The sequence below is a fragment of the Hyperoodon ampullatus genome (assembly GCF_949752795.1).
Source record: "Hyperoodon ampullatus genome assembly, chromosome: 1".
NCBI classification, from domain to species: Eukaryota; Metazoa; Chordata; class Mammalia; order Artiodactyla; family Ziphiidae; genus Hyperoodon; species Hyperoodon ampullatus.
In genome coordinates, this window is record NC_136914.1 from 55,202,552 (window position 1) to 55,223,721 (window position 21,170).

Consider the following 21,170-nt stretch of genomic DNA (forward strand, 5'->3'; position numbering starts at 1 on the left):
ACTTCCCTCCTTGTTTCTTTCTAGGAGTTTTACAGTTTCAGGTGTTATGTCTAAGTCTTAATCCATTCTGTATTGATTTTTGTGTATTAGGGCCCAGTTTCATTCTTTTGTATGTGACTATCCAGCCTTCCCAACATTATTTTTTGAAGAGACTATTCTTTCTTCCCTAGTGTATATTCTTGGCTCCTTTCCCACAAAATTGACCATTTATATGTGGGTTTACTTTTAGGCTCCCTATTCCAAATCCTGTGCCCAAACTTTTAAGAATCCTATCTGAGGGAGGCAAAACACTAGGGTCTGAAAGCCAAAGATCCTTGTACCCATGAGACCCACAAAACTATAGAAAACACAAAAGCAGTTTAAACAGGCATGTAAGCACTCAATGCAGCTATTCCCCCAAAATATCCCCCTCCCAGTGCAGAGGGAGTAGATAAAAACGCTCATCTCCCAGTGTCTTCTCAAAACGGTTTATCTACATACTTTAAAAGCTGCTGAGTAAGGACGGAGTTTCTAATTTAATGCACAACCAGGGGCTGGCTATTATGCTTCTCAGAGACTGGGGAAGCCTGCAGAAACCTCCACAGTCTCCTCCCTCCAACCAACTCCAAGTTGTCAGTATCTCCCTTGAAGAAGCTTGTTCACATGTCGGTACTCCAGCTTTTAAAGCTACTGCCTGAGGGGCTGATCCCCAGATCATGTGGCTCTGATAGCCAACAGGGCTTCAATCTGTGAGTCCCACACGACTATAGAAAACAAAAAAGCAGTATTCAAACAGCCATCCAATGAGGGCTCAACACAGCAGGAACAGGCAAAAACACCCATCTCCCAGTCTTTCCTGGGAAGACTTTTATCTGCATAATTTAAAAGCTGCTACCCGAGGGCCAGACTTCTTGAGCTACAGGAGAATTAATATTGTATAAATGTCCAAACTACCCAAAGCCATCTATAGATATAATGCATTCCCTACCGAAATTCCAATGACATTCTACACAGAAATAGAAAAAAAAATTCGAAAATCTGTATGGAATAACAAAAGACCCCAAAGAGCCAAAACAATCGAGGAAGAACGAAGCTGGAGGCATCCCACTTCCTGATTTCAAACTATATTACTAAGGTATTATAATCAAAACTGTATGGTATTGGCGTAAAAACAGACACATAGATCAATGGATTGTTCCAGAGTCCTTTCATAGACTATATGTTATCATCTTTCAGCAAAATAACTCTCCCTTTCAGGCACTATTTTTCTCTCAAGATTCCCTATTCATTCTTTTCTTTTTTAATTTTAACAAGTATGTTTTAATTTATTTTCCAGAGGAAAGGATATTTTATTACATTTTTCATCCACAGTTATTACTAAAACTTACATCTTAAGGAGTTAATCATTGTCATTTTCCAAATTATGGGTCACTTTTTCTATTTTTTCTTTATTTTATAGAAAATAAAGAGAAATTTTTCACCATTGAATTTAATAGAAAGTGGGATTCAGTTAGAATATTTAAATGGTTATTAATTTTGTCAGTAATAATTTTGTAGTAGTAATGTTGATTAGTATAAAATATTTGAATTCTCTAAGTAGTGAGTTTTAGATAATTGCCTTTATAAATAAAAAAAATTTAATCTGTACACTATTATATTGAAATGCCAGCTGGAAATTGATGATTAATCACCCTCCTTGTAGGATATTAATAAAGTATAATTTATATTAATAACTTTTAACATAAGGCCTTTTAATGTGCCTATTTCTTTTCAGTAGCATTCTTAGCCTTAAAGTTCTTAAACACTGTAAAAACCATTTTGCTAAATGGTTAAGATATATGAGTTGGTAATCATCTGCCTACTTTATTTCCAAATAAAGGGATTTATTTTTAATTTTTTTAAATTTAAAACATCAGTGTTGCTACAGGAATGTGTCTATAGATATGGGAAATATTTGATCTCAAGGTACTTTGCATAGTAAAAGAATAAAATCATACCTTAGATGAAGACTGGAATTCGATGAACATTATATACATCAGTGTTGCCAAAACGTATGACACTGCACATTCAGGTCATATATTATGAAAGGCAAATAATTTATACAAATGTTACTTCATAAACACAAAGTAATTTTGGACATTAGGATGTGAATTAGTGGAAGATATCTAATAATCAAGAGAAATAGGACGGCAAGAATTTCTTTTTTAAAAATGCAGAGAAGTCTATCCAAATAATTCATTTCAAGCAACCTCGACATAGCTAGTTTATGGAGATTATGGGAAGATTGTGCAGTTCCTCAAACCACCCCTTGGCCTAGCTACTTTGTCGAGAAATAGACAGACATAGAGAGATATTCAATGAGTGAAACTTTTTCCTTCTTGTCATTTGAAGGCACACTGAAGAAATTTTTAAAAGCTATACTCAGCATAAGGCAGAAACCATCACTTGTGTTGATTGGTTTCCATCTTCTTTCAGCCAGAGTATAACTTGAAGCTGTAATTGTTTAGCATCTTGTTAATTAATAAAGAGATAGTGGTGTCTCATAATAGACCCCAGGATTTTTCTTTTGATTGCTATATATGTACTATAGACAATTTAAATTATTAGTGGAAGCCACCAACCTTTTTGTTAGCTTTCAATTTGGTTGCTGGATAAATAATAGCATTTTTGATAATTTAGTGCTGTAAAGTAAACTTGATTGGGTATATTGTGCATTGGTTTTAGTGCTAAAAATCAGGAGTCAGATTTGTAAATTAATTTAACTGCCTATACAATATGGTTAACTAACTACTTAAATTTTCTATTAGGGTTATAATAAAATGTAAGGATATTGGCATATTTGGACTATAAATGAAATTAGTTGTAATAATTTTTCAAAAGATAATCACTGGTTTACAATTTTCATTTAAAATTCTTATAATACCAGAAATAAAAAGACAAATAATGAGGCTTATTTTGTTTGAGGCATAAGAATTTATACCAGTTTGTAACTAACTCCATATTAAATCTCAACACAATGGATATGGATTTGGTCTTTCTTAATATCTTTACTAATGTCCACTTTTCCCTTTCTTCTCGTCATTTGTATAAATCAATCCATTATCCAGTCCCGTATGTTCAACATTCCCTAGTTATTCCCCTAGACTACAGTACTATCATTTATACTTTATGAGGTCAAGTAAAACAATCTGCCACATGTAATTCTAGCAAAAGTAGAACTTCCACCATTGAACTCAGATAGTAAATAAATCATGAAGTCAAATTTTTTGAAAGGATATGTATTTAAAAAAAAAAAGAAGATGGGAATGAAAATCAGTGTCATATTAAGCACACAGCAGATTCCCAAATTTTGAATTGAAGTACAAACCTTACCTCTCAAATGATGTGTAGGTGCACTGAATTAATTATAGGTTATAGTAAATATATTTAGAGCACAAAAGAAAATAAACAAGTTTTTAATCTTTCAGGTCAACTTGGATGTACATTGATAAACTATTCTTCTTGAAACCCCTCCCCTTATCTCTTCCTTCACCTTTCTCTCTCTAAAGTCCTGGATCCATCTTGCTTGTACTTCCAATGATCAAGGCTAGAATGAGCTAATTAACGGCAAGGCAATGGATCCTTATGGGTAAAGGTCCTCCTAAGCTAGCACAATTAAGTTGTTTGGATTTTTCATAGTGGAACATTTATAAGACTAAGTCATTCTCCTAATAACATTGTCCTTCTATTATAGCATTAAACGGATACATTTTTATAAAAGTATTCTCTAATAGGGAGAAAGAAAAAAGAGGGTAAGAAAAACAGAAAATCTGTCCTGACTGAGGAACACCAAACAATTTTCCTCTATGCCCCAGACTCACTAATAAGAGAGATGTTACTCTGGTTTAGAAAGGAAAACAAAAACAAAAACAAAAACAAAAACCCTAATCACAGAACATACAAAATGAATACTTAGCATTTATCAGATAACAAGATTTCCAATGCACAAAAATGAATCTGAAAAGGTCTCTGAATAAGATCTATAGTGGCAGGTCACTCATTTACTAACACCACAACTGGGATGTATAACGGAAATGAAACTCCTTTATTTCTCAATAGCTTATTTTTATCTTCTTCATAAGCTTCACCACCTGCTTGGGAACAAGTAGGAGATCTAAATTTAGTAAAACCAAGACTAAAATTTAGTACCATTCATAAATTTAAGCAGTTCTTTCAAGTTTAAAGCATTCCTTTAGACTGTTCTCTCCTCTCACCTGCTTCTTTTCCAGATTTTGACTGGATGCATTGAATGAGCTAGCGTTTTATGAGAAGGCCAGTAAGATCAAAGCAAAAACCCTCACACTACAAACACCTAGAGATAGTGGATAAAATATAATACAGAAAATGTAGTTTATATCGACAGTATGTTTACCTCTGGAAGAAACTAAATTAAACCCACAGATGCCAGAAGTAAAGGGAAAGCTAAAAGCCTTTAATCATTTAATATTTTAATTAATTCAACAAACATTATGGAGTACAACAATATACCAGGCAGTGTTCAGGCTTTATTCATAGACACGAATAAAATACAAATTTTTCTGATATCAGATCTAAAGGAGTAAAATCATATCATTTCCGGAAGATCATGCGAATTATTGGACAAGGGCTGAGTATTCACACCTACATTCTTTTCTTAAAGAAAAGAATCTTCAGGAACACTAAAGATAAGGAACTAAAACTGAGACCTTGTGTAAAGAGATCAAATAAGCTTCCCCTGTATCAAAGATGACTTGAACCATCTCTATACCATAGCTCTCAGTGGATTAAAAACTATTTATTGGGAGAAACTAAACCTCTGGCTTGAATTTCAGATAGGTTTGAACTTTGACTTTATAACCAGCCTGGCAAGTTGGTAAAAGAAATCCTTGTTGTAAGTCAACTCTCCTAAAAGACCAGTACACCCATCTGTTGACAATGCAATGGATCCAGAATCTGTCATACAGAGTGAAGTAAGTCAGAAAGAGAAAAACAAATACCACATGCTAACACATATATATGGAATTTTAAAAAGCAGTACTGATGAACCTAATGGCAGGGCAGGAATAAAGACGCAGACATAGAGAACGGATTTGAGAGCACTGGGTCGGGGGGAAGGGGAAGCTGGGATGAAGTGAGGTAGTAGCACTGACATATATACACTACCAAATGTAAAATGGAAGGCTAGTGGGAAGCAGCTGCATAGCACAGGGAGATCAGCTCCACGCTTTGTGATGACCTAGATGGGTGGGATAGGGAGGATGGGAGGGAGACGCAAGAGGGAGGAGATATGGGGATATATGTATACGTATAGCTGATGCACTTTGTTGTATAGCAGAAACTAACACAACATTGTAAAGCATCTAAACTCCAATAAAGATGTGAAAAAAAATTTCTAGTGATGATCATTTCAACTTCTAAGAATATGAGGTTTTCCTGTTCTTTTAATGAATGATCAACTGCCGGATATTTTGATAGGACAGCAAGTATGCAACAGCATTTCAGTCTCTTTGGAGCTCATTTCTGAACATCTCAACATGGACAAATTCTATTAAAAATATGTATATATCAGAATTCATAGCCACTTCTAAACTGGAATCCAAATATCCTCAAATTAAACCAGCAGTCGGATTCAATAACCAATCTGAAGAACACAGAAAACCACACTAAGATTATTAGGTAAATTACCTAATATCATGAGCTTTTTAGTTTATTTCCTGAACCACTTAAGTAATATCAAAACAATGTAAATGTTAATACAACATTATTCCGTTACAACAGCACGTGTTTCACCTGCCAAGTGTAACTGCCTGCCCAATCTAAATTTTCAGGTGAGGTTTTCGTACTCAGAAAGAAGGGAAGTGTGGAGCTTGGGAAGAATTCCCAAGTCTCCATGACAACATTTAGGAAGGTGAGGCTGAGTTATCCTTAATTCCTTTTTTTTTTTTTTTTTTTGCCTCTTGCTAGTTTCTCCAGAGACTAAACCTCTTGCTTCCTGCTGGGCGAGGAGTGTTTACCAGGCTATGCCAAATAAAAATTGGGAAAGGAGATCAGAGCGATCTAACTGTTCCTTAGATAGAATTTCAACTAATTCTCCTACTTTCATCTCCACCTCTCACTACTATCTTTGGATATCTTTGGTATTACTCACTGCAGAGTATTTTGGAGATTTAGTGATGCAAATGGCTCACTTCTTGTTAGTTTTCCTTCTTTTGGTACATTCTACTTGTTCATATATTTTCTCATCTTCCATATGCCAAAATTTAGTGAACATTCATCTAGTGTCAGCTCCTTACCAATGTATATATTCCTTTATGGTCATTTTATAGGAAGGAGTAGAAATGCATGCATGTTTTTAATTAGTCATTTTAAGCTGGAGGTCTTTCATGATATTCTCCTAGAGAGTAAATTTTCTATTATATTTGAAAACATTTTGGCTCTGTTAGCTCTGTTGGCAATAAAAGGAATTAAAATATTTGAGGAAATTATATTCCAGCTTAAAAAAATCCTAAATGGATACAACAAAAATTAACAAAACAGAAACACTGGACATTGTCCATAAAAACCTAAATATGAAATTAAAAAAAAAAAGATTTCAAACTGGAATGATGGTAGTGAGTTATAGTATGGCTGAAATTTACTTAGTCAATATTAAGGCACTACTGATCACAAAGCTCTACCTCAATTCCTTTTCTAAAGGTGAGAATAAATTAGAACAGACAGTCAGCTATGCAGCCAAAATGCTAAACAGAAACAAGATAATGTGAGATTTAATTTTAGCTTGTTAGGAATAGTCTTTGTGATTCTGGAAAATACATTTAATGTCAATACATCTCAGTTTGTTATCTGTAAAATGAGAGAGTCAGATTGGAAGGGCTCTAAATTCCTTTCTAGGTGCAAATTGTTTCTAAATCTAAAATATATGTTTCTCATATAAAATATTATTTGAAATGTTAAAAAATAGATCACTTATTTTTAATATCCACATGATGCTTAAAAGACTATAGTATTTTAATCTTTTATTGCTTTTTCCACACTTTATAGTGCCAAATTAACTGAGTAAGAAGAAAACATAATTTTTGTAATGTTATAAAGTGTTAATATTTAATAAATACTTTATACTTATCAGATACAGGATATTATCAGGATGTTATTATTTACCTTATTCTATAATGATGGAAGTTAAGTTGGGTAATTTGACCAAGTCTCCATAAGCCATAAAAGACTAATAAAAACCACATCTAATTATTCATTACAGGTGGATATGCATACTGTAAAATCTTTTTTATACAGGTTTGGGGGAGTTATGTTCTATCATATATACTTTCTACCTAAATTTATTAACTGTCAGACAAAAAAAATGCTCCTTTTAGAATGTAAGTATATTTATATTAACAATTATTTCTTAAAACTGTAAAGTGATTTTTGAAAAATATCTGTTTTTGTGTCTTCTGAATTAATTTTGAAAACTTGTGAATTAGCATTGTGACTATTCGTTATAGCTAAGGAGCAATATGTATTTGTTAATTTTTCCTTATAATTACAGTAAATTAACGAAATGTTTTGTACATTAAAATGTACATTTTCTAATTTCTTGTCAGACTGAGAAACCTCTCCTTGTTGTTACTTTAACATGCTTTCTAATAAAGATATTAATAGAAAAAAAATAAAAACTTTTGAGCAGGTTCTCTCTTTGCTCTATATGCATTGTCGTATTAATATAACAATCAACACTGTAAAGAGAATACTTTTCCTATTTACAAATGAGAAAACTGAAACACAAAAGGATTAGGTCACATAATCTGCCCATTTTCCAAAGCTGGTAAGTCAAATAGTTATAATTTTAAGCCCCAGTCTCTCTAACTCTAAGCTCTACATTCTTGAACATGGTGCTGTGTTTGTCAATTAATGAAAGGTGGTGCAAAGATTTGAAAAAGTAGATATTTTTAAAAATCTACTAAAATAAGCCTTTATTGTGAGATGAATGAAAACTATGTGCACAAACTATGTTGTTTCAAAAACCAGCTACTCATCATGCTGACGAAAGGCCAAAAGAGTAATACAATTAAATATGATTAGTCTCATTACATAATCTACTCAGATGAATGAGTGATGTGATTATGGTATTTTTTCCATTGAAGAAAAACATACATAGAGAAAAAAACATACAAATTACAAATGTATAACTTTTGCCAAGTGTGGCTTAAAAATTAGCACATGCCTGGGTGGGAAAAGCAGCAGAAAATATCTGGCCCACCTTAATGTGGATGTGCTTTCTTTCCTCTCTGTGATCTTGAAACCTCAAGTCTTTTCTGCCAATAAAGTCACCACCAAATGCCTTCAACGAGCTATTTTGTTAAATTATTATTTTATCCAGGTTTTATAGTTGCTCTTGGTAGAAGTGTGTTAAAGCAGAAGTGTCTTGTTGATGTTCAAAAATTGAAAGTAAACATGATCCAAATTTAAAATATAACATCAAATTAATTTCTGACATGGTAGAATTATGTGAATTAATTATATAGAAGCAAAAAAAAAAGTTGGAAAATAATCAGTAGTTTGGTTTGCCATAGGGGGAAATGTTAAAGGCCCAGTGTCCAGGTCCAAATAGTTTATACAAATATTTAAATTTAAGCAATTGAATAATGTAAATTAGAGGAATTCTATGATGACTAAGAAGTGCTTCTGTACATGCTAAGCAGTACAGAGATTTTAATGGTTTCAGAAGAAATTAAAAGAGATTAAAAAAACACTTTATTGTACAGTACATAATGGACAACCAAAAAAGTAAATAGTTTAACTGGTTTTTAAAATTCATTTAAGTGTATGAAATGTGAAATGCTTTAACTTACAGAACTTTTAGAAAATAATGTGCTGATACCAGATAACAGAAATTATAATGGTAATTTTCTACAATTACATAAATCTATTAAAGTGAGAAAAGCAAGCAGATATAATTGCAACTATTTGTGGAAAATCACAAAATAGGAATCAATATGTATCAGAGGGCTTATCTGAAAGATCTCCTGATGATGACTATGATATACTTGCAAATAATCTACAAGAGATGAAAGATGAAAGAACAGGTATAATTTGTAATAATTGTTGAATATCAGGATAGACATAACTTTTTCTGAAAGAGAGAATTCCACATTCTCTAACATTTTCAATTTTAAAATATCCCAGAAAATTAATAAGGAAAGAAGTGATAGCTATCCTAATATCCATGGAATGTTCAAATTTTCTGAACTAGGAAAAAAAGAAAATATTGAACTGTTTTAATAAAATACATACACTTATAATTGATAATAAACAGATAATTAAGTTTGCCCCCCAAAAGAAATAATTCAGTGCTATCATTCCATAACTGATGATAAGCAAAGCAGACTGTTAATCAGCAAGAAATGTTAGTTGCTACTCAATGAATAAGGAATGCAATATGGGCAGAATTTCACTGAGTGAACATATTGTAAACCACAAAATCTGGAAGCATGTAGTAATTAAATAAGTGAGGTAAACTATGTGCAACAAAAGATGATTCAAGCAGATTATATAGCTTGTAGTCAATATAACAGATGGCCCATATGCCTGACGAAATTACCTAACAGCAAAAATTGTGATTTAATGAACATTGGGGAGTTTGGTGAAATTTGGTTATTCCAAAATTTATGTAACTCTAAAGTACCAACTCTGTAATTCAGTAATAATTATAAACCTCAAAGCTCATATTTGTGTCATAAAAATCTATCTCCCTTCAAAGATGTTAAGAAATGTATTAAATATTAAGTAAACTGACTTTACTTAAGAGACTTTCATTATTAATTTTATTTGAGAATGATTTTATAACACCAAACTTGGTGTTACCAAATATTCAACTAAATGCATTATACATTTAAATTTAAACTAGATACTCATTAAACACTTTTCAAAGTTATAATAGAAAATCCTATAATTTAAACAATTACATAATTCAAATTTTTCCCTAATTTTGGATTTTTTTATACTCAAATATTTATTGTACAACTATTAAAAAGCTGTATTACTCACTAGTATAACACAACTTTTCTTTCAAAGAACTGTGAATATACACAATTGGAAAAATCATGCAATCAATCAAATCAGTATCTGATGGACAATTCTTATGAATTTTATAGCAACAACACAAATTAATGCCTTTAGAGGATATATTTTATATATATATCACATATATGCAAACTTCACTGTTTCTGAACTTCATAAATCAAACATCTAGAGATACTTCTAAATGTTACCATCTTTATATGACAATTAAATAGTCATAATTTGGAGGTGAATTTTTTGGAATTGTATTTGCATAAAAACTTGATCATGTACAGTCAAGACACCAACAAATATCTTTTAAAATCTATATTATACATTAATATAAATATGACCAGAGCACCCCAGTGAGTTCCTATCTACAAAGGTACATTGATGTTGATTTTCCAAAGTTCTTATTCTCACTTCATCTTTGGCTATATTATCTTTTGTTTACTGAAATGTATTCCACTCTTCAGTCTTTCATGAGACCTGCATGTATTCATAAACTTTATTGTTATTGTAGTCACCAAGCAGCTTCTTCTACATTCTGCTTTTTCCTGAGCCAAGTAAAATTTTCTCATATTTCCCTTATGAGGGCTCTCATTGTATGGTCCATAAGTGGCATGCCCTGAAGTTATGCTCCAATATCACCCAGGTATTGAGATTCTTTACCAGTGCTGAGTTATAAGCCAAACTGAGGAAAGAGTTCCTCTCCCACACAGGGCTGCACTTTGTCATGCAGATCCCAAAGCACCACAATATGTCACAATAGTTTCACTAGTCTTTCATGACAACTCTCCTTTATCTTACATAAAAAGCATCTAGCAAAGATTTCACTCAGTCGTATGCATTAGTAAACATAGACTTTGGCAGGAAAATAATAAACCAATTTTTTTCTTGATACAAAAACAAAACACTCTAAAAGTATCTTTGTAGAGAGTACTTTAACATAGAAAACTAGTTACCTTATTAACCTGAGCATTATTCCTCTCAAGCCTATCAATACCTTCAAACTTTTGTTTAAACTGAAAACAGCAAAGTGAAGAGGATTTTCTCAATGTAAGAAAATGCAGTCGTTTCCTTATCTTAGAAATACCTTGCGTTCGTCATGCCCCAAAACAGTGACTTCAATAGCTGATCACTTGAGATTTGTCATTAAAATTACTGTAGTTCTGGGACCTACATTTCCCCTCCCAGATTAGGCCACTCCAAGTTGGTAGCCGCCTTCTACAATGAAAACTCAACACCAAAATCACAACTATCTGCAGAACAACCATCGATGAAAAAGACCAAGACCTACCAGAAAAGATCTTCTGTAACTAAAGACATAAAGAAGGAGACAGGCAGGAGGGGCAGACATGAGATAGAATCAAGTCCCATACTCCCGCGTGGGCGACCCACAAACAGAAGAATAATTATATTGCAGAGTTTCTCCCTCAGGCGTGAGAGTTCTTCTGAGCCCCACGTCGGGTTCCCCAGCCCGAGGTACTGCACCGGGGAGACAAATCCGCACCGCATTTGACTTTGAAGGCCAGCGGCGCTTAAATTTCGGCAGCCCCACAGGGCTGAGGGAAACAGAAACTTCACTCTTCACGGGCGCATACAGACGAAGCAGTAATTTGATAGGCGCCTGGGCCAGACCTACCTGCTGGTCTAGGAGAGTCTCCTGGAGAGCTGGGGCGGCTGTGCTCACGCTGGGGCGTGGGCACTGGCGGCAGCCATATGCGCGAGCTTGTTCTGCCTCGTGGAAGCCCATGGGGCAGGCGCAGTAGCGCCAATTGCCGGCCCCACCCAACAGCCTGTGCACCTGTGCTGGAAGATCTCCGGCCAAACAATAACTAGGTGGGGACACAGCCCCACCCATCAACAGACAGGCTGCTTAAAGACTTCCTGAGCCCACAGGTGCCTCTAGATGCGCCTCCACACACAGCCCTGCCCACCAGGGGGGCCAAGACCCAGGTCCACCCACCAGGACGCAGACACCAAACTCAAGAAAACAGCAATCCCACAGCAGGCCAGACCCTAGCCTGGGACCAGCTAAGCCCTAGCCCTGCCCACTAGCAGGACAACACAAGCTTTGGAACATCTCGGTCCCCGTACCCAACTGTGTCAGGACACACCCCTCCCCCTCCAACCCCCAGCAATCTGAAACCAGCCCTGGGGTCCCTTGGCCCTGTAGCCAGACTCCAGGACCTGGCTCTGCCTGTCAGTAATCTGGCACTAACCCCAAGACCTGGCTTCCCCAACTAGTGAGGGGGTCAGAGCCCAGGAGTCTTTTGGACCCTGACTCTGCCCACCAGTGAGCCAGCACTAGTCAATAGTGGGATATTTTTAGTGGACTTTTTCCAGTCTGTCCTCTGTGCAAACAAATCATATTTAGATGCTTAAAAGAGCTTGTTTTTATTTGCTATTGCCAGATGTTTTCTATTTTAGTGACAAGAGTCTTTTTCCAGGCATATTGCAAATCACATTGATTTTGAGCCATATTATGGCTCAGATGAAAATGAATATGTAAAACAAATAAAATATACTTTATTTCTATATCTCAGATCCTTTTTATTCTGATTATACATTTAGATACATGTATCTAATCTCTTACTATTCCCCCAAAGACTCTTTTTTTTTTTTTTTTTTTTGTGGGCTTACTTCAAGGAATCCACTCTGTGGCATGCAGTTGAGGGAAGGAGTTATAAGTAATGGAGACCCAGGTTATGAAATGATTATTCAAGGACTTCAACATTTAGGATATTAAGTTATGTTAAAGAACACTCTTGCTACACAACACTGGGATGATATAAAAATGCCACTAGGACTGTGTGGTATAGTGTTCCATCCTTCCTTCCCTTCTCTCCCTCTACCCTTCTTCTCTCCTTCCTTACATATTAGGTACTAAGCCTGGTTTTAGGCACTTGGGAAACACCTGGTTGCAAAACTCACAAAATAACCTGTCCTCATAGAGGTTGTATACAGTTATTAAAAATTTGGTTTCAGACCTACCTGATTCGGCATCCTGACTTTATGAATTAATAGTTTTATGATTTTAACAGTTTGGGAGGCTGAGAAGTCTGAGATGAAGGTGCCAGCAAGGTTGGGTTCTGATGAGAACTCTGTTTCTGGTTTTCAGATGGCTATCTTCTTGGTATGCCCTCACATGATAGAGAGAAAGCTCCGGTGTCTCTTTCTCCTCCCATAAGGAGACTAATTCCATCATAGAAGCTACAACCTCATAACCTCATCTGAATTGAATTACCTTGTAAGGTCCCACCTCTAAATACCATCACATTAGGCGTTAGGGCTTCAACCTATACATTTAGGGGTGGACACACATACACATAGAGAGAGTTTGAAAAGTGTCCTGTCTTTCAGTGATAAATACCATGTTTATGGATGAAATTATATGATATAAAATTAAATCTCCCTAAAATATTAAATGATGGAGGGAAGAGGATAGACATAAAACAAGATTGACGACTATCAATCATTGGCTGTGACTTATGTTGTATTTTGTGTACATGGGGGGAGGGTGTACTTTTACTCTTTTCTCTACTTTATACATAGTTGACACTTTTCCTAATATCATATTTTAAACTTTCAAAAAATGTGCGGGAAGTAGCCAAAACATTACTAGAGGAAATAGAATAGCTAAATTTCATATACAAGAAAAGAAAATATCATGTACATTAAAGAGTTAACAACTATATTAAATGTTAGAAAACGAAAAGCAAATAAACTCCAAAGAAAATTCAAAGATTGAAAATGATATAGATCATATATTGATATTAATAAAATAGAAGCATACAATAAAGAGATAAAAAAGACAAATTATTTTTGAAAAATCTAATCAATTGATGTTTCTAATGAGATTGATGAATCAAATGTGAGAGAAGTCCCAAATGGTGAATGTCAATGTCAAGAATAAATAGGGGAATTACAATAGATTCTGCAGATATTATAAAAACAACAAAATAAAATTATAAAAACATGCCAATACATTTGGAAAATTTAGATTCATGGATGATTTCCTAGAAAAATACAGCCTACCAAATATGACACAAAAAGGAAAAAGAAAAATCTTGAGCATTATATATTATATAGATGTTGAACTCATAACTTCAAAGTTTTCCAAATGCATTTCTGAGTAATCATACCAATTATTTAAGAAAGAATTGCAGTCAATCTTACAGAAAGTTTTCCAGAGAATTGGAAATTTGGGAAGAGTGACCAACTTGTATTATGAGCCCAGTATACCATTTATGCCAAATAGATCAAGAGTATTAAGAAAACGGAAAGTTACTGGTTTCTCTCCTAAAGGAAACTGAAGCCAAAATCTTAAACTCCACAAGACATTGAATGAACAACAAATGAATCCACATAAATGTTCTATTTATTCAGGGAATATGTGTTTTGTTTAACATTCAAAAGTCAGTTATTATAATTTGCATCATTGAAAGATCAAAGAAAAATCACAATTCTTTTCAGCAGATGCAAATAAAGTGGTTGATAAAATTCAACACCCACTTCTATAACACAAAACTAGGAATAGAAAGGCACTTTCTTCATCTGATAAGGCAGGTTTTTAACAAACTATAGAGCAAACACCCTGTGGTGAAATAGAAAATTTTCTTTTTATGTGCTGGTATCTCACCAGGTCAGGTAAAATCAGCTTGATTTTCAACCTACAGCATCTGCATTCCGTTGCCTGAGGGCTTTCTCCTGCTGCTGGACCCAGCTTTGTTGCCCCTGTGGGAGGCCAGGTATGCCAGGGAATGAATTGCTCTCAGGAGTAGCTTTCTACATGGATGACAGGAGTTAGTGCACACGTACCCCACCATGCACACCTGACTCTTGGTTGGGATAACAGCGAGATGCAAGCCCTATACTGCCTCCTAGACTTTCTCTTCAGTGAAAAAGTTCCAGTAGCCCAAAATAGACGCTGGTACCCTTTATTGGCTATCTTCCCTTTCCTTCTTTTTCTCATTTCTTTAATAAACTATTTGCACTAGAACCCTTGTCTCAGGGTCTGCATCTAGGAGAATCCAAACAAATCCATAATGTAATTTTAAAGTTCTGATAATAATTTGATAATAATAAATTCCTTTCTAAAAAATAAGTTTTTTTCCCACTGATTTTCTATTTGCCAACTTTCTCTTCTTATTACAAAATCTTATGGTTGATATTGATTTCAGCTCAAAGAAAACTAAGATCATAAGCAAACAGCCAAACAAACAAAACACCCAAATTAAAAACAAAGCATGAGTCTCACTTTAAACAAAAATGCACTCTGCTTTAGCACAATAGTTAATAGTCAAGGTCAAGTCTTTCATAATCACAGGAATATAGTTCAACATTTTCACAAGCAAATATAAATATGTGAACCTATATGAACAGGCTTTTTTACATCAGGAACCACTAATTCAAATTTCAGAGTCAGTATAAAACTCACTAAAAAATACTGTGGCAATGGAGGTGTTTTCTCTTTCAACATCCTAATCCTTACACAGAAATATTTAAGATGAAAGGTAACTGGTCTCTCCTTACACCTTATTCATTCCTCTTGGGAGGAGGGAGATTTATTTGATTCATTGGTTTGGGAGAAGGAAGTGGTCCTGATTAACTCACTGGCTTCTCATTTAAAGCCAGCCTGTTTATAGGATGTACGAACTCTGGTGAGAGGCTTCCTCTCCAGCAGAACCCTGGGACTGTCCACACTGAAGGTGACTGACTGGCGATTGCTATCCAATTCAGCAGTAGGATCTAAGTAAATCCACTTAGCTGCCACCAAAATCTGCATTCTCAATATCACTATCAGTTAAAAATATTTTCATTCCCATCTGTTTAACTCTTACATGCATCTCCAATGTGTTTGAACTTAGAAGGAAAGAACATAATGTTATTTACTTTCCCCCTAAAATCACAAACTATTGACTAAGAATCTCTGGGGATGTTAACAAGCTCCACAGATGACTCTGATGCACAGTGAAGTTTGAGAATCCTGAGAGACAATTATTCATAAGCACACAATACATTGTTCTGGAAAGAAGCTTATATTCAAAGTTTTAAATTAGAAATATTTGAAAGTTTTATATAAGTTTTCATCAGTTATGGGCTAGGAATGGTTAAAATCATTACTTTAAAATTATAATTTTATCTTAACTAAAATTATAATTTTATTTTAACAGTCAGTTGAGTTGAACTCAGAGAATAGATTAGTGGTGTTTTTATTTTTTATTTATTTTTTATTTTTTTATTTGGATGTTTACATATCAGAAGATCTAGAATCTGAGATTGTCCTATCTGTACTGTGTCCAGGGTTCTCTTCCCTTTCCTAAAGAAGGATTTTCTTCCTTTATGTCTTTCTCTTCACTTCAACCCTCTGTTCTCTAGTTTGGGGAATGGATAAACTAGCTCTGCAAATCCTTCTATCTTATGCTAAAACCCATACCTTCTTTAGTCTTTGATTTTGTTTTGTGTTTTCTGGTGAAGTAAAATGATCACTGACGGAGGAACTAATAAGAGACTCACAAAGGAGAAAGGAAGATTTAGAAAGTACATAAATTAATACTTCATAATATAATAAAATACAATCATGTTAAAGAGAAGCTAAAATTAAACAAATAAAACTTGCTCTATAAATTTCAAAAAATATTCTAGATAAACAGAACAAATGATGAGAAACAATCCATATGTGTGTGTGTGTGTGTGCATGTGTATTTCTGAGCTCAGTATCATATCTATTTATCTATCTCTCTCTCCCTTTCTACGTCCCATACATATTTTTCAAGGGTCAGCAAATGGCCAGATAATAAATATTTTAGTCTTTACAGACATACAGTCCTTGTCACAACTACTTAATTCTAGGTTATTGCACAAAAGTAGCCATACAAAATATATAAACAAATAAGCATGAGTGTGTTCCAGTAAAACATTATTTACCCAAACAGGTTGGTGGGATTGATTTTTTTGACCCCTGGTATAAGTTAATATAGTATAATCAGAAAGGGAGAAAGGGTGGGCTATTCGTTAAATCACATGGTAATATTTTTCCAATCCCCTCTAGACATCCACAAATAACTTCCAGATGGTACTGTTAAAATTTCTGAATATTTAGCATAATGTCCATCTTCCAAAGTATACATAAAAAATAGTAGAATAGATATATGTATCACAAATCATTTTCCTAAGAGAATTTTGGATAGTCTCATTTAAAAATTGAACATGTAGTTTCTTTCGAGTTGACAACAAATATGACTATAGTACAGCTTGGAAGCAAAAAAAAAAAAAAAAAAAAATGCAGGGAAATAAGTCATAAAAGTAAAACTTTTAGGCCGGAGGAAGATGGCGGAAGAGTAAGACGCGGAGATCACCTTCCTCCCCACAGATACATCAGAAATTCATCTACACGTGGAACAACTCCAACAGAACACCTACTGAACGCTGACAGAAGACCTCAGACCCCCCAAAAGGCAAGAAACTCCCCACATACCTGGGTAGGTCAAAAGAAAAAAAGAATAAACAGAGAAAATAGGATATGGACGGGACCTGCACCAGTGGGAGGGAGCCGTGAAGGAGGGAAGGTTTCTACACACTACAAGCCCCTTCGAGGGCGGAGACTGCAGGTGGCGGAGGGGGAAAGCTTCGGAGTAGCGGAGGAGAGCACAGCAACAGGGGTGTGGAGGGCAAAGCAGAGAGATTCTGGCACAGAGGATCGGTGCCCTCAGGCACACACCAGCCCGAGAGACTTGTCTGCTCGGCCGCCAGGGCGGGCGGGGCTGGGAGCTGAGGCTCGGGTATCGGCTTTCAGTCGGAGCGCAGGGAGAGGTCTGGGGCTGGCGGCAGGAAGAGACCCTGAAGGGGTTAGTGCTAGCCCGGAGGGAGTCCGGGGAAAGGGTCTGGAGCTACCGGAGAGGCAAGAGACTTTTTTCCCTTTTGTTGCCTGGTGCGCGAGGAGAGGGCATTCCCCTCCCTCCCCTCTGCCTGAGTGAGCCAGAGCCCCCGAATCAGCGGCTCCTTTAAACCCGTCCTGTCTGAGCGAAGAACGGACGTCCTCCGGCGACCTACGCGCAGAGGCGGGGCCAGGTCCAAGGCTGAGACCCGGGAGCTGTGAGAGCAGAGACAGGGAAATCTCTCTGTGCAGCCTCCGAGGCAGCGGATTAAAGCTCCACGGTCCATTTGATGTGCCCTGCGTCTGTGGAGTGCATGAATGGACAGCGAATCATCCCAAATTGAGGAAGTGGACCTTGAGGACAAGATTTAAGACTTTCCCCCCCTTTTTTTCCCCTCTTTTTACAACGAATTATCTCAAATTAAGGAGGTGGACTTAGCAAGATTTCAGACTTTTCGCCCTTTTCCTCTTTTTACAACGAATTATCCCAAATCGAGGAGGTGGACTTGGAGAGCAAGATTTTTGATTTTTCCCCCTGCTCTCTTTTTGTGAATGTGTATGTGTAATCTTCTGTGTAAGATTCTCTCTGTATAGCTTTGCTTCCACCATATGTCCCAGGGTTCTTTCGGTCCGTGTTTTTTTCCAATAATTACTTTTTAATTTTAATAACGCTACTATATTCCATACTTTATTCTATTTTATTTTACCTGCTCTTTCTTTTTTTCCTCCCTTCCCTTCCTCCCTCCCTCCCTCCGCTCCTCCTTTCCTTCTTTCTTTTTCTTTCCTCCATCCCTCCCTCCCTCCCACCCTTCTTCTTTCCACTTTCTTTTTCTTTCCTTCCTCCCTCCCTCCCTCCCTCCTGTCTTTCTTTCTTTCTTTCCTTCCTCCCTCCCTCCCTCTCTTCTTCCATTCACTCTTCCTTTTGCTTTCATTCCTCCCTCCCTCCCTCCTTTCTTTCCTTACTTTCCATCCTTCCTCCCTCCCTCCTTTCTTTCTTTCTTCCTTCCTTCCTTCCTTACTTCCCTTCTTCCTTTCTTTCAATCTCTCTTTCTTTCTTTTACTAATTATTTCTTTCTACTTTTTCTCACTGTTATTCTGAGCCGGGTGGATGAAAGGCTCTTGGTGCTGCAGCCAGGAGTTAGTGCTGTGCCTCTGAAGTGGGAGAGCCAACTTCAGGACACGGGTCCACAAGAGACCTCCCAGCTCCACATAATATCAAGCAGCGAAAATCTCCCAGGGATCTCCATCTCAACACCAGCACCCAGTTTCAGTCAACGACCAGCAAGCTACAGTGCTGGTCACCCTATGCCAAGCAACTAGCAAGGCAGGAACACAACCCCACCCATTAGCAGAGAGGATACCTAAAAACATAATAAGGCCACAGGCACCCCAAAACACACCACCAGGCGTGGACCTGTCCACCAGAAAGACAAGATCGAGCTTCAACCACCAGAACACAGGCATTAGTCCCCCCCACCAGGAAGCCTACACAACCTACTGAAACAACCTTAGCCACGGGGGACAGACACCAAAAACAACGGGAACTACGAATCTGCAGCCTACAAAAAGGAGACCCCAAACACAGTAACATAAGCAAAATGAGAAAGCAGAAAAACACACAGCAGGTGAAGGAGCAAGATAAAAACCTACCAGACCTAACAAATGAAGAGGTAATAGGCAGTCTACCTGAAAAAGAATTCAGAATAATGATAGTAAAGCTGATCCAAGATTCTATTTCCCAGATCCAAAATCTTGGAAATAGAATAGACAATATGCAAGAAACAGTTAACAAGGACCTAGAAGAACTAAAGATGAATCAAGCATCGATTAAAAACACAATAAATGAAATGAAAAATACTCTAGATGGGATCAATAGCAGAATAACTGAGGCAGAAGAACGGATAAGTGAGGTGGAAGATAAAATAGTGGAAATAACTGATGCAGAGAAAAATAAAGAAAAAAGAATGAAAAGAACTGAGGACAGTCTCAGAGACCTCTGGGACAACATTAAACGCACCAACATTCGAATTATAGGGGTTCCAGAAGAAGAAGAGAAAAAGAAAGGGACTGAGAAAATATTTGAAGAGATTATAGTTGAAAACTTCCCTAATATGGGAAAGGAAATAGTTAATCAAGTCCAGGAGGCACAGAGAGTCCCATACAGAATAAATCCAAGAAGAAATACGCCAAGACACATATTAATCAAACTGTCAAAAATTAAACACAAAGAAATCATATTAAAAGCAGCAAGGGAAAAACAACAAATAACACACAAGGGAATCCCCATCAGGTTAACAGCTGATCTCTCAGCAGAAACTCTACAAGCCAGAAGGGAGTGGCAGGACATAATTAAAGTGATGAAGGAGAGAAACCTGCAACCAAGATTACTCTACCCAGCAAGGATCTCATTCAGATTTGATGGAGAAATTAAAACGTTTACAGACAAGCAAAAGCTGAGAGAGTTCAGCACCACCAAACCAGCTTTACAACAAATGCTAAAGGAACTTCTCTAGGCAAGAAACACAACAGAAGGACTATACCTACAATAACGAACCCAAAGCCATTAAGGAAATGGGAATAGGAACATACATATCAATAATTACCTTAAATGTAAATGGACTAAATGCTCCCACCAAAAGACACAGAGTGGCTGAATGGATACAAAAACAAGACCCATATATATGCTGTCTACAAGAGACCCACTTCAGACCTAGAGACACATACAGATTGAAAGTAAGGGGATGGAAAAAGATATTCCATGCAAATGGAAATCAAAAGAAAGCTGGAGTAGCAATTCTTATATCAGACAAAATAGACTTTAAAATAAAGACTATTAGAAGAGACAAAGAAGGACACTACATAACGATAAAGGGATCGATCCAAGAAGAAGATATAACAATTGTAAATATTTATGCACCCAACATAGGAGCACCTCAATACATAAGGCAAATACTAACAGCCATAAAAGGGGAAATCGACAGTAACACAATCATAGTAGGGGACTTTAACACCCCACTTTCACCAATGGACAGATCATCCAAAATGAAAATAAATAAGGAAACACAAGCTTTAAATGATACATTAAACAAGATGGACTTAATTGATATTTATAGGACATTCCACCCAGAAACAACAGAATACACATTTTTCTCAAGTGCTCATGGAACATTCTCCAGGATAGATCATATCTTGGGTCACAAATCAAGCCTTGGTAAATTTAAGAAAATTGAAATTGTAT